Genomic DNA, 16,027 nt, shown 5'->3' on the forward strand with positions numbered 1-16,027 from the left:
TTGCCTGTCGATATTTTGTAAATCTTTTATGGGCTTAGCTTCAAACTCCTACTGAAGTCTTCATTGTGATTAGGTACTTTTCCTTAAAGTTTTTCCTACCACTCAATTTTCCATTAAATTGCTTTGTGATTTACCCTCGTTGTGTGGTGTCAGTCAGTGACCGTTAGAAAATTGTTGAGAATCTTTTCCCACAGTTATGTTTTTTGTTAGCAAGATATTTTATTTTTATGTTTTAATGCAGTATTCATTTTTTTTAGATACATTTAATTGGATATCAAATCAATAGAAAAAACATTTGAATTTACATCTAAATTTAAATAATTAAGTTATATCATTTAAGTTTTACTTTTGAAATTTAATTTTCCCCTTATACTTTACTACAAAGGGAAAGATATAACTACACATGAATGCGTTTGGTGACATTACCTCCACAAACGTCATTGTTTTCTGTTTTTCAAGGTAAATACTACTGTCAGAAACATAGGGGTAATATTTGATCAGGTGATTAAATTTAATAAACAAATCGACTTTTGTCTTTGTGTCTACCATTTGTGTCTACTTTCTCCTCATAATGGTCTTTCTCTACCTTATTTATCTGAACCTTTAAGTCATTTTGTACATGGTATCCCTTGAGGTAATCAAGTCAATGTCATTAGATGTTCCAAGGACTGAAGCACTCAGGTCTCTGGGCTTTTTCAGTGGCATCACCCCAGCTCTAGAAAGAAACCTCCCTTTATACCTTCACTCTATCTCGGATGCGGGCATTTTTAAAGTCTGAGCTCAGGACTTATTTTTTCAGGCAGACTTTCAATACCATCTAATGGAGTGGCATTTTTTCCTATTTCTGTTGTTGGATCTTATCGCTTTATTTTCTTGTTTTGTATTTTTTTTTTTGGTACTGTAATTTTGATGTTGAATTGTTTTGGTCACCTTACTTTGTAGCTATTAAGTACTTTGTGAATTAACCAATCAATCAGCCAGTCAATCAGATAAGTAAGCTTTTAACAACGTTCAAATTCAGTGAAATGCATCTATATTGTCGGTGATTGTAGCCCTATAAGTAGCAAATTATGCAAACTGAATTTGCAGCTTTCATTTGGTCATTATTTGCCGCATCCTCTTTTGTCTTTCATGTGTTGGCCCGTGCGCCTTGTAAGTTGTAATTAAAGATAGCAACAGAAACACTGAGATAATATTCTTAATTATTAAAATTCTGCCTGTTACTGAAGTGGAGCAGGCAATTCTGTCCAAGTACTGCTGCCAAACGGATGTTGTCACTTTTTTGCTTTCCAAAAAAGCTGTTGCCTTGTTTAATATGCCTTGTCAAGTACCCCTGAAGAGCTTTGGCTAAATTACAGTCATCGGCTGAATACCGCTTGATATTTTTCATTTTAGCTACACTGAGTACAATTCCTTTCTGTCTTCCACTTGGCCTGCCTCCCTGTCAACATCATTTGTCTGCTCTCTCGGCTTTATAATTGTAAAACACTTGAAATGCTTTGAAAACGATATAAACAAATGGACATAATTTACAATTTTTCTGACCCAAATTAAGAGAGATAATGCTAGTTCATGAATGCAAAATTGGATTAAAAATAGTAATCCAATTATGTCAGACATATGTGCTATTAGTACAGAGTTCAGATCCAGTCAGTAAGGGATAGAGCATGGGAGTTTTTTTTATCTTTATTTATTTTTTAAGGGGCTGGTGCTCTATGCTAATGCTAACATTATAAAATAAAGATACTCCATAAGGTTGGAACAAATCTGTTGAGTTAATAACACTTGCGTGGGTTGCTAGGTGAGTTATGGCGGTTACTGAAATGGCTCACTTTTCAGACACAAGAAAAATAATAACTTCTTGCCCAAAAATGCCTGGGTATTTTTTGTCGGGCTTTGACTGTTTCTAGGTGCAGTGGAGCCCAGAATGGAAATTAAAAATATTTAAAAAAAATAAAAAAAAAAGTTAATTTGCATAAGTCCTTTCAAAGAATTTATGTTGTCAAAAATATTAGCAGCTTATAAAAAATATGTAGGCATGAAGTGCCACTTCTTTTGCTTGTAAGTTGTAAATATGAAATGAAAAGATTTTGTTCCTCATCAGATTTCTGATACCTATCCAGAAATCTTATTTGAACCTGTCAACATCCAGAGCCATAGAAGCTGCACATATAGAGATAAACACCATAGCTATGACTTTAAGTGCCCTCCTTTGTCTTTCTGTAGTTCATCTCACTTTATTTTTAAAATATGTAACTCATTCAAGCAGGTTCATTTCTATTTTTCACATAGCTCTGACTGTAAAATACAAGGCACTCACACACATCTCCATACACTCTCACAGGGATTTCCTGATATCCCCTGGTTATATATACATAAGGATCTTTAGCAATCCATTCCCTGAAGAACAATTTGTCACCCATCCAGGACTAAGACTGTATGAGAGCCATCTGATCCCATTTGGGCATGAATTCGTGACTGCGCAATTACACACACCAAGAACACAGAAAGCAAGAAAAATTGGAGCTTTGACATAATGAGAAAAAGAGAGCTACTATACAATATAGAAGGAGAGGTGGGAAAAATTGAGAGTGTGGCTTAAGGAACACTTAGATGTACAGCGTGGCTGTCACTGAGGTGGACTGCCAAGTTAAGTAGCAAATGCTGTAAATAAGTGGCTACTTGTTTATTTATGGAGAGGTGTGGGTGACTGAAGGTGTATGAGTGTGTGTGTCTATGTGTGCCGCATATAAAGTAGCATTAATGGAAATTACTCAACGCTACATTTTAACACAAAATTTTTACTGACTGACAGGAAAGGGGATTATTTAGCTCCAAATTGGGTGATGGTTTAATTTGTGCCAAACATTGTTATGCAGTTTCTTTCTGCTCCAGTTAAATCTATCTGTCTGTCATCAGCACAATTGGTGGCAATCAAATTGTACATAAAAAATGGCAAACAGTAAGCACTGAGAAAAATCTGGATTCAACATTAGGCAGCACACATGCTTCTTGGAGGCACTACATGTGGGCAGGGGAAGCAAGGCACAGGTGTTGGAGGGACTTCCAGACAGAGGCAGCATGAGGAAGAATGAAACTCAGATGTGTGATAAGTAAAAAAGAAAATTATGTTGAGTAGGGGCTACGGATGGGGAAAGTAGCTGTGGCTAAATCTGATGTAAAGCATCTCTTCTTTTTGTAAAGATTAATGTGTTTACACAATGTCCCTGCAAAAATAACTAAATAAATAAGATAGGGTGGAGCGGGACAGTGTGGGAAAATACTCAAACGGCAGGAAATTAAAGTAGTGCAGAAATTTAAAACATGATCGCTGTGATTTAGGCTTCGATTTTGGCAGGGGGAAAGTAATCACACACTCTTTGGCAGAACTTTATGAGATGGCACCTAGATTATCCAACAGGCATCTGGTGAAGCAGTTAGTGCGATCTAGCAGAACATGCTGGCGAGGGCCATATGCGCAAGAGCGATGGTAAGCGATCCATGTGTGTGCCACATATTTGTTGTTTGTGGGATTCTTGAATGTATACCATGTTTCAATTTTAGGGTTTCACATATTAGATAATAAAAGTAATTACTCCTCCCTAAATACAATGTAAAAACACGCATCAGTGTCTATATCATTATTAAACAAAAAAAAAAATTAATCAAACATTCAAAAACTAAGGAAACCCTATGATACTTTATGTCTAGAACCATCATTACAAGCAAAGTAGCCATTTTATGTAAGTCTTGATAAGTTTACGTTTCTAAGTTGTCATGGCGACAGGACGAGGTCTGAACTGCTACTAGACCATAACCCCATCTTGACTCTTTTAGGGTCCGGCCATTCTATTGTAGATTTTCTGCTGTGTTTGTACTTATTGTCCCTTAAAACAATTTTAGACAAAGCTCTTGGACAGGTGACCTGACATTCGACTCTAGGATATTTTCGTATGCGGAGGAGTTTTTGATCAGCTCGACAGCTGGGGGGTGCCTCAGGTACAAAACAACCCATTATCACCCCTCTGCTAAAATCCTGTTTCGCTTATTTATATTCCCAGCTGTTCTTGCGGTAGTTGATAACTACTCCTGCCCCCAACTCAAAAATGGTTCTTAAAGCTCTTTAGTAAAGTATCACACACTACAGACGGAGAGATGATAAGATACAAGGTTCAACGTGGTCCACCGCTTAGGGGGCCACTCCAACACTTTTACTCTTATGTGTGCAAGTTGACATTTCTAAAATAAATTTGCTTAATGGAAACACATACATTTCAAAAAAAGATTAACATTTTTGATAATCTAGGATGCTAGGATGAAGAGATTTGTTTTGACCTTATTGAAATTAGTGCATTTTGACAACATGTTTCTACTTTTGTCCTGACCTGTCACGTATGGGTAACAAAACTCTTTCTTGTACTGCACAATGCTTATTATCATAGTTGTGTTACCTGGTGGACTGTGTTCCAGTTTTTTATGAGATTTTCTTTATCCACAGTACATTATGAGTTTGCGTCCCTTGAACGCAAAAAATAAGAAGGTTGCTTATATTTCAAATCCTGGCAAAGAAAATGGGCAAAAAATTGTTGAAATAACTCTTATTAAAATTCTTGTCTCTTGTGAGGAAACATAAGAGTCAAGGATTCATACTTCTACAAAGTGAAGTATGAATTTTTGATGCTTATAGTGTAACGGTAATAGTAGTACAACAGAGGGTCAAAGTTTAGCATTTAGAGTCCTAAATTGGTACAACAGATACTTTCCTGCCTTTCGGACATTCGGGACCCCAATCTGCCCTTTAACCGATCTGGATCCACGATGTTTTTGCTTTTGGCAAAGGGCCGTGAACTCACAGGAATACTAAAGAATTTTCATCTACCTCTTTTGGCAGCTGCTACAGTTGACACCCTTGTTATTTCTATTCTGTGCCAAACAAATTGGGATGAACTCCGCTTTAGGTAATGTTAATATATTACCTAAATTATTCAGTCCAGTCATTTATAAGGTCACTATCAAAAGGTGGAAACAAAGGCAAAACAGAACATCAGAAACAGACAGAGACCTGAATTACAGTTACAGAGTGGGGGATTGGGGGGGTATAGGACATATAAGCATTTTTTTCTGTAAACGTACTTCTGAAGGGGATGTAGGGTTAAAATTAAAACCAAAGGTCAATGGCAACCCAAGAAATTCTCACATGAATAAATCCAAACTAATTAGTTCACAAAATTAAGCTTGGTCTAATAAAGTGGTATGATACATTTGTATTTGACATATTTACTGACATTTCTTTAATACATCGTTGAAATTCCTTTTTTTTTTTATTTTTATAGAATAAGGTCAAGGCATACTGTAAGCTAAAAAAAAACCTTAATTTAACTCTTACTCATTTTGGCCAACTTAGGCACTCTCATTTTTAGTTAAATTAGGGGTGATTGAATGGCTACTTCCATTTTTTTCCCCATGTGTCAGTTGTTTCAGCAGGTCAGGTATGTTACATGACGCACATACCATATTTTACTGCAGTTCACAATTAAACATTCACTTTTGTTCACCTACTGTGTTGGATTTTGTGAATCTTTTTGAGTGTTTTATGGCACTCTCGTAAGGAAAATAATGGGGCATAGTGAAAGAACGGTTTGGATCCTCCTACAACTCCAGCTAATTATTTCGCAGCACCTCAGTCCATATGTTGTGATGTTATTCCAGTTTCTTCAATTAAAAGGACTACATTCCCCAAAGCCCATACGAAAAATATATTCTTTGCATTTTGATTGTTTATTTTATTTGTTTGGTTGTCTCTTAACATCTGCTGGTTTCTTGCCTGTCTGTCCAGACAAAAAAACAAGCAATTTGAATGCAGTATCAGATGCAAAATACATGGAGAAGATAAAAAAAAGAAGGATGAAATCAAACTCCGACATGCACACACGCTCTCTCTACACACTTCTTGATCTTCACGCCTGCTGCCTCCGTATGCATTTGCCCAGCAATAGCTCAGACAAACCTCCATGGGACCTGCCTGGGTGTTGCCAAACAGCCTGTCATACAGTACCAATCCTGTTTTAAGCCTTGACACACAGTGAAGCAAAAATAACATGGCTGCACTTAAAAAGGCTCTGGGGGGACAGGAGGAATAGCAATCAGACCCACCCCTGTTTGTTTCTAATGGGACAACAGCATTAGCCAGCATTGTGGTTTTGCCACAAATCTATAGGGAGAAAACGTATAGTGCAGAAGATAAATTACCCTCCACACAAAAGAGTAAGACTCCGCAAGACACAGATTAGTGCCTGTGGAAGGACTTTGGAATTTTTAGAGTTCTGCTACTCGTTTACTTTGTTTTTGTTGTGCTTTTGTTGTTATGATCAGCTGTTTTATTGTTTATCTTTTGTTCTAGGAGTGATGTGAAGCCAGGTTGGTGAAGACTGTGCTGAACTATTTATTATTATTATTATTATTATTATTATTATTATTATTATTATTATCATTAGTTTTTTGTTAATTAAGAGATGTTGCCTTCCAGAAAGCATGCACTGTGTTACTGCAGAGAAAAGTAATGTGAGACGGTCTGGGACCTGAGATGCCTCATCTTGTTGGTGTGCAGTCCAATGTGTGCAAACAAGTAAAGCAAGAAACAAAAGCTTTTGGATTTTGATTCGCGTGCAAATGATAGAATGTTAATTGCCTGTTTACATGTAAAAGGTATGTTGCAAACTTCAGTGATTTCTTTCTTTCCAACAATTCTAGAAGTTGAGCAATGTTCTCTGGTCTGAGAGCTGACAGTGATTTTTCTTTAATTATGTCAGCATGTTCACGACAAACTAGACCAAAAGGACTGACGGGTACATTCATGAAGCAGTTCAAACTCTTTTCATTTCACTGTAGTGTTCCTACTATTTATTTGTGCTCTGGATTCATAAAGCAGGTTGCATTACAAACATCCAGATTTAATAATGCCCATCAAAACCATCAATTACTAAGTGACTGCTTGGGACCAATAAGGGAATAAATGAGTGCTTATCATGCCTGAATTGAAGTAGGCACAACATGATATGAGCACAGGGGACAAGAAAATGGGCTACCAAACTGTTTTAATCTAATATGATCACTACAAATAATTTTGGTTTAAATGCTGAGTCGACACCATGTAGGTGCTTATGGAGCATCTACAAAGTGTTACAAGCTACATACAACACAGATACAGCAGAAAGCATAAATATAGAGCATGTAAACATTTTCAGTAAGAAATATGACATTAAATAACCCGCCAATGTCAGCGACAACTCAAGTAATCCACACATACATAGAAATCAAAGCCAGTTACTTTACAAATTAATAAATGGGTAAACAACTGGAAGGACACTGCGTATAGGTACACAAAGCAATTCCAGAAATGTATAAAATACTTAGTGTAAAATTTTTTTTTTGGTAACGAGAACCTCAAGAAATCTCCTGCATACAGAAGTTAATCAAACGCATTGCACTGCACTTTCAGCAGATGCCTAATTTGTAGCTTTGGATAACTCTGATCTTACACTAAGTGCAGGTTCGGTCTATTTCGCTGTGCAAGTTGCCGCCATTTTAACCACCCCGATTTACACTGCTCTGCTGCAAAGCTCAGAGAAGCTCCAAGAAGCATCTGGGAAATGCGACATTGCATGTCAATGCCAGTGGGAAAAAAAGGATGAATGGTATTATATAAAGTTCTGTAGTTCAACTTAAAAATTATTCATCCATTGCTCTCACTTTGTCTGCCTTGACCAACGCTCCTACTACAACTTGAGTGAAACAAGACCTAAAAGGTTTCAGAATAAAATCAATATGTGTAGTTTGTAGTGTGTGTGTGTGTGTATGTATATACATAAATGATCAATTTTGACAGAATATATGTATAAATATAACCACATGTTTATTTATAAAGCTTGAATTTCAGGAGAATATAGTCTGTCTATGGTGAATTATTATTAAGCCTTGCATATGCCGCTGCCCTGCGGAGGTAGTGTAAATGCTCTCATTGACTATGACTGTGGAATAGTGTTATTCTCCAGAAGTGAAAGATTCCTTTTTTGTGTAGTTCCTCAGATGTATCTTATGTTTTGGTATGCTTATCAAGTTGTACCTGAAAGTTGTGAACTCTTTATTTCTTTTCTATGTAGTTTCACAAAAAAAAGTGAGAATTTCTCTCCCTCGTTAAATTTAGCTAAACACAACAAGTGGCCTGTTTCGAAGAGGATAATGTGCTCAGAAATAAATAACTTTATTCTAACTGTGGGGCTGAAATTACGTTGCTTGCAACAAATTTTAGCTAGGATAGCATTTCCGAAGGGATACGAGAAAGACATCTAACTGGGCCATTCCAGCAGTTTTACTTTCTTTATCCAAAACCAATTAGACATTTTCTGGCTTGTCTGGTTTGAAAATCCATACTCTCTGATCTTCACGGTCTTATGGAGAATTTCCTGTTGCATTTCTCTGTTCATCGTTCCTTCACTTATGTAGCTTGCTAGTACTGTGCACTGTACAACCATCTGCACCACGATGTTCCCACCTGCAAACTTCACGTTTGGCACAGTGTTCTGATGTGCAAAAATATTCTTTCTCCCTATCATGTTGTGTGTGGTCTGGTGTGACCATCTGGTGGGAATTTCACAACAGTAGAAATATTAGAAAATAATTATTAGAAAGGAACTTACAGAGAAAAGGTACCCGTATTCAATATTTATTTGTACATGCTGCTATTCAATATAGTGGATAGTGGTCACTTTGCTTGAAGTTGTTTTGGAAGACCTGCTTGCAATTGTCTCGCCACATCTGCCTACTTCGCAGCTGAGCTTAACAAATCGTCTAAGTTCCTCGCAGTCCCAGGAGGGGTCGAGTGGATCCTGTGTGATCTTTTTGCCCTGTGTGCGGTCCCGGAGGAGGTCGAGTGGACCACCCTCACTTCGTTTCATGTGCACTGAAGGGTCAGACTGACCCTGTGTAAGCTTTTACAAGTTGTTGGGTTTTTTTCGTGGCTACAGGACACCACCACTGCTTTCCCATTGTCCAGCTGTGACATCTGCCTCGGTGTAACACTTATCTGAAATTAAGTATACATCCATAACAAAACAGGATTAACCTCATAAAGCAAGATAAGTTATATTAATCTTTATCTGTGAGAACAGATGTTTTTTGAGGTTCTGTCCACCTGTGAGAAGGAGATGCCATGGCCTGAAATCCCGCGTGTGCGTGCCCACCTGCAAGTGCGAACCTCTCCAGAACTAAAGCCAAATGGAAACGTGGTGGAAGCTTTTTGCACCTCTTTGCACTTCTTATTTTGCCATGGGGGATCACAGGGAAGGGACTTGGATGGAGAGCAACTCCACAGACCAAGGGAAACAAACTCTAAATGGCTTTCTGAGGCATGCTGCGTGTAAGGACGCTGCAAGGACGTGCAAGATATTGAGAGTGGTGGGGGTGTGAGAGAGGTCCCGAGCACTAAGGGAAACAAACAAACCTTGATATACAGATGAAGATCACTATAAAAACTCACACAAGCACACAGTCATATGTAAACATTAAATCACAAATGCATAGTATTATACCATTTCTACAAGGGCCTGTTTAAAAGTAAGCTCAAGCCAATGCAGATGTTTTTTCTAGAGAACCTCAGTAGCGTACTGTATGGGGTCTGTTGTGTAAACATCTTTTGTTTCACACAGTGTATCCAGCATGCTAAACAGCTCTCTGCTATTGTCTGACAACTTTCTAAATGAAGCTCATTATGTCCTCATTGATTTTTCATATTCCTTCTCACCGGTAAATACCCCCAAGGTGCTCCTCATACACTCTGCCCTCCCGCCCATTGTCTCTCCCTGCATCTCTTTCTCTCTCCCTCTCTCCACGGTACCTGTGCTATCCATCCATCTATCCGCTGGTTTTTATCAGGCGCTCCCTGAGCAGCGGCAAACAGCAGAGCACTTAAGGGAGCTGAACGGTTTCCAATTAGCAAAACAAATACCTCCGCTCACACTCACCCTGTCACATAGTGCCTCAGAGATCCTGGGCGGCCATTACAGACAATTAGAATTTAATAAGCCCAATATGCTCACTGTACTAATGGAGGGGGAGGAAGGGAGGCAGTGGAGGGAAGAGGAGCCCTTATCTTTGCACTCTCTCTGTCTGATATGTATTTCCCTTTGCTTTCTAACTTAGTAGTTGCCCTTTGAGCTTGTTCTAAGCTGAACAGCATTTGATTGGTGAATCTTTGGCTCTTCTCTCTTTCTTTTGAGGTCTTGTCAACTGTTTTCTCACTTCTATTTCAGAAACCCAAGCATCGGAATTTTGTGGCTGTTTTTTTGAAAGTTTTTGACCTTTCGATCCCAATTTTACTTTAAGAACTATAATTACCTGTAATTGGCCAGAAGATATAAGAACAGCAATTAAAGCTATTTTTGTTCCTGGCCTTTCCATCACAAGTGGCCGTTGACATCTGTTATTACCAGGATTTAAAAATTATTACAAAAGACTAAATGATTCAGTTTAGCATTTTACATTAACAATTGTCTCAGCTGGCAATACTAAAGCAACAATTTTCATGTGTATTTCTAGAGACTGCACACCTTTTTTGTTTTAACTATGATATTTCCAAAAGCTGATAACATTTGTTATAATTTGCTCCATGACAAGGTGAAGTTTATTAATCAAAAGGAAAGAATTGAGCATATTCACTGTACTCCATCTCTATTTCACTCTTTCGTAGCCTGAACAAACTGTAGACACGTCTTGAAATGCTGCGCAACATACCGTTTCCTTTTAAACGGTTTCTTACATTTATGTGCTCCATCTGACTTAGTTTTAAACACCTCGCCCATACCGAGGATCATTACGTTTAACCCGCACAGGCTCTTGTAACTGCTGACATGAAAGTGTATATCTGTGCTAAAAGAATAAAACTGTACAAATGGAAACCTCTCCTCTAAAAAACACAATGAAGGCTAGTTACGATTTAGCCAAAAAAAGAGCATGAATAAAGACGAGTGCTTCTGGAACAATATGTGTTGAATAGAGGAGTGTAAAATTAATTATTTGGACAGCACCTAACAAAGAATATTGTTATTTGAATGGTTTCTTACATCACTGTGCTACAGTGAAGAATTTCTTTTTAAACTCTTCACTGATATAGAGAATAGTTACATTTGAGCCTTTTTTGCTCAGTAACATTGTTCACACTTAATTGTTTTCAAGGCTATGTTTTTTGCAATTAGATAAGGGGGATTTCTTGCTAAGAAAAACAAATTGAAGCTCAAGGGTTGGACTGGGAATCACCCGTCAATGCTGAGCCAGCTAAAAATCAAACAACCGTCCCATTTTTCTCCGTGTCATTATGTTTCTTTTCTCAAACCTCTTCCTTCCTTTTTTCACTCTTAGCCTCCACTTTCATCCCACTCCCCTCAACTCATTTTGCTCCTATTCATTGTGTCATCAAGTCATCTCACTTTGTGCCAGGTCTTTACTGAGGCTCAATTTTTCTTAAACTTGAATTTTCCACCTTACTTGTTTTAGCTGCGTTGGACTTTGGAACCGTTTCATGTGATTTCTTCCTCAACTCCTCTCACTTTCTGCTCATTGTTTTCTCATTCTCTTTCTTTCAAGCCCTCCTTTCCACTTTGCTGCACCCTCACTCAAATTTTTCCTCGTGCCTTCCATCTCCCTTCTCCACATAGCATACCATAACGTGCTTAGTCTCTGTCTTCTCACACTCTCCTATGTTTCCTCTGCGCAATAAGGTCTTATGAAATGAGGTGATACAAATGGCATTTTATGGGGCTACGCCACAAAACCAGGCCGAACACGGAAGGCAATCATAAAAACCATTGTCTGCTATGCATGCCACTTTTAATGTGTTCCATCTGATTTAATGCAAGTGATAGTTAATGTAGGGGAGCAAGAGAGGCTTCAGAGGGGTGAGTGTGAGAGAGAGGGACGTTAGAATGCAGATAAAGGCGATGAAAAGGCAGCGTTGGAGAGGAATAGGGTAGAGAGAGAGAGCATGGGATCGACAGGAGAGAGTGCGGTTTCTGCCCTGTAACAAGAGTCCTCACTTCTGGGTTGAAATAATAAGGGACAGCCAGGCTGATATCTAATTTCTGGGGAAGAAATGCCATTTAGAGTGAGAATGAAAATGGAATGCATGCAGGGGAGCAAGTTGAGTAAGAAAGAGAGATGTACAGACTGGGGAAAGTGAAATATTAAAAAATAAATGCAATATCCAATGCACAAAGTGATTACATTGCCAGAGGGAGGGAGAGGTGTGAGGATCCTGATGGCTTTTTTGTGCAGGTAATGCTGCTCATTTAAAAGAACAGGCACATTTACATCCAGATGGGGACCTGGTAGGTATTACCCATACTCTCAGCCCCATATGGGAGAAATATGTGACTTAGGTAGCTGCATAAATCTGTCATTAGTGTGCAAGATTGGATGAATGATTCAAATTCTAGCCACTTTTCTTTTTCAAAGGCTAGTTGTGTTCACCCTCTTAGTGGATAGAAAGGAGGTTTGAGTGGGTCACCGCGGTTAGTGCAAAGCAGCGCTCCTCGTAATTTTAATAACATACATTTTGATCAATAGCCCAAAAAGGAGATAAATGCCAAATTACACTCATTCTAAAGGTCAGTTTTGAGTCACCTAATAACCTAATCTGCTTCATAATAGACTGCACAAGGAAGTTGGGATACCTTTTCTGAAGTTATATAATGTATCTGCATAACAAAGAATATATGAATACAGTAAAATCTAAACTAGCTTTGATGGAGCAGGATTTCACAACTTTTTCCTCAATTAGAACACATATTTTTGGTGATGCCTTTTGTTCTTTACCAGATGTAACAGCTTCATTGAGACATTGACATGTCAAAAAAGTAAATAACGGAATCGGGTGCCCTGATTTTTCTCAGAACTGTACAGAAGGACCAGAGGTGATGTTATTCTATGTTTTTGAGGGAGCAGTGAGCTGTTCCTGCGGATAAGCATCCTAATATATTAAAATGAAAACGTTACTGCATAGTTCACATACGAAGCTGTCTTTAGCACCTTGTATTAACAATTGCAACACTTGCCATGGTTACTAACGACAGTCATTGTGTATTTCCTACAGAGAAAGTAGACCCTTACCTTATCTGCGAGATTTCCCAAAGACTGTCATTTGTTAATCGAACATATTTAGTGACAAACATTATTTGACTCTTAAAAAGGAAAAAACACACACAAAAAAACAAAGAAAAAAACATGATAACTACTTGAGTAATCTAGAGTGCGGTGCTATCAAATCCCACCGAAATAGGATTGTATGTTGTGTTTATCAGGACCACCAGCTGATTTCTCAGTGCATATCTAATTATAACTGAGGCATGTAATTGTGATGAAATATTAATTTACATGAAATGGAGGTGTGTGTGTTTTTTTTTCTTCTTCTTATCAAAGTATTGTTGGAGCAGTAGAACAAATCAGAACGATAGTCTTTGGCATGCTTTGAAAAATATGAAAAAAAGAAGAAGACAATTTATTTTCTTATAAAAAACTAACTTTGTCAATTTTAACATGTTTTTGGTCATCCTTGTGTCAAGGCCTTCTTTCTTACAGGGCCTTGTTGCCTGCTTAAAGAAAATAAATCTCCAAACTTGGTTGCGTAACAGTAAGTCAAGAAAGAGAAATTATAAATTCTCAATGATTTTTTTTTTTTGTCATGTACGAAGAACTGAGGACCTAATAAAGATCTCGGATTTTATTGTGCTCAGTGTTGCATTGCACATTTTTACAGCTGAACCTACATCTACACTGGCATAATATCAAAAATATTTGTGCTGCACTGACTTCTCCTTCTTTGATTAATCTCCAAATAAGAAGATGTGGCTAATTTGGCATAATACAAATAGCTTGGTGGAGAGAGCACAGGAAGGGCATGATTTACTCTGCAGTAAAAAAAAAACAACAAAACAAAAACAGTCCTGCATTCAAAGATCTTCTTAGCTGCTGATGTAAGCTATTTTTTCCTCACACTCACTCCCTATTAAATCACTGGATGTAAATCAAACATATAAAGAAAGCACTAATTTAAACCTGCTTGAAAAGTTTGGGTCCCTATGGTGACTTAATAAGGTGGCGCGTCTTGCTGTGATGAAGGGCATAAAAGCGGATTAATCCCTTTCTTAAAACATCAGGACATAATACCCTAAACTTGCATGCTGATGATTAATAAAGTAGGAAAATATGCAGCGTTGTTTATTAGTAATAGATGTGCTCAGCGGGATCTTGAATTTAACAAAGTAAAGCAAGCACATAAGTCTGCTCACACACTCACACACACAAATCCATGCAGCTTGTCGTGTTTACCACTTACCAAGCCTAAGGCACAAACTCACCTAGGTATTTGACAACTAGCTGTACATCACTGTCACAGGGATTATCATTTTCTGATGCGTAACTGGATTGATTCAGAGAGATGGTGTTTTCTAATTATGCTCTGGGCCACATTTTTCACAAGACCTCTGATTAAACAGAACTTGCTTGACAGTCCTTAAGTGCTTGTAAGCCAGTGTTTAGACAGACAGAAGTGGCAGTCATACTTGTATTTTCTAATTAAAAAACATGGACTTTTGGAACATACTTGTCTAACTGATCTATGGCTTTAGAGCTCACTAAAATTAATTTACTAAATATATAAAACAGAATCTATAAACAGTTATTTCTGTCTACCACATTTCACTGTTATGAAATTAAAACAATTCAGTCTATTTAAAATTCACAACAAATGTTATTTGGCGGATGTCAGGATAAAAAGGTCCAATTTGTACAAAGAAAATATTAAAGCAGAGTAACTTGGCCCTAGAAACACATTCGGATTCAATCACATACATTCCACTTTGATTTTTATGTTTAATTGGGAGGAAAAATAATGATAAATGTGAAGGACGTCGAGGGAAATAAAATGTAGAACATGTATTGAGAAATTGTGAAATATATGAGCATGAAAGGGAGAGATTGGAAAATGAAGAAAACACAGAAGATATTTATACATTAAGGACATCATTTTTTATTTATCATCTTACAAAAGGAAAAATAATTTAATTTAATGTAGGTTAATGCTCTATACACTCATGTACAATAGGTGGCGGTATGCACCTTGAAATTGCTTGCGATCCGCCATAATAGAAAAGAAGAAGAAGTAGCGGCGAAGTTTGAGGAAAGCGACGGAGAAAGACGCATGCAGGAGACAATGGAGCAGCTTTGAGTGATTAAATAAGTTTCCTGGACTATTTTGGACAGTTTCAGTTTCAAGTTTGTCCTGCAGTTTTATATATATATATATATTTGCACTTTCAGGCGGTTTAGCACTGAACTGTTGGCATTCGCTAGCTAAGTGGACGTCGCACAGGAAGCCTAGTTTACCCGGCTGCATCTTCAGCATTCCGGCCTGGATGTGGATACTAGTCCTAAATTAAGCGGTAATAGTCTGAAGAGTGGCTTTGAATTATTTGATGTTTCCCTTTTCCTGCACCTGGATATTTCTCATTGGAATGTAACCTTGGACCAGGAGACATCGCCATCTTAGGACATCGTTTGGTTTTTCCTCTTCACCTGAACTGGAATCTGAGACTGGATACTGAACTGCTAAGCCAGGTACTGGTTTGCTTTTGTTTATTTGCTCACAGAGTGAATTGGCCATTACGTTTTTTGTGTGGATACAAACATCTTATTTTTTATCCACAAACTAATTGGGGAGCGGGGCCTTCATTGAGTTTAGGATTTATAGTGAACAATCCAATTGCAGATGCAATTGTATGTGTTTTATTGTGTATGTTGTGATGTCCAATGTTTAAAGTTGTAGCTGTCCACCTTTATGGACATCGCCACCTTTATGCGACGTCCACCTATCTAGACAGTATCTAGCATTGTCTAGATATCGTCTTAACCAGGGGTGCCCAAAGTCGGTCCTCGAGGGCCGGCATCCTAAAAGCTAAAAGCGGCCCTGGTTTAACACACC

General features: G+C 37.9%; 1 long non-coding RNA gene across 2 annotated transcripts in view; it reads left to right on the top strand.

Annotated features, from left to right (window-relative positions):
- Positions 1 to 14,809: 14,809 nt before the first annotated feature.
- The window catches only part of LOC145551680 (uncharacterized), a 128,731-nt gene continuing 127,513 nt past the window's right edge, over positions 14,810 to 16,027 (top strand). For both annotated transcript variants that reach the window (XR_014087579.1, XR_014087580.1), the window contains exon 1: positions 14,810 to 15,663. This is a non-coding gene — a long non-coding RNA (uncharacterized LOC145551680). The remainder of the gene's footprint in view (positions 15,664 to 16,027) is intronic.

This window comes from Poecilia reticulata, chromosome 1 (assembly GCF_904066995.2).
Source record: "Poecilia reticulata chromosome 1, P_reticulata-male-v2, whole genome shotgun sequence".
Classification (NCBI taxonomy): domain Eukaryota; kingdom Metazoa; phylum Chordata; class Actinopteri; order Cyprinodontiformes; family Poeciliidae; genus Poecilia; species Poecilia reticulata.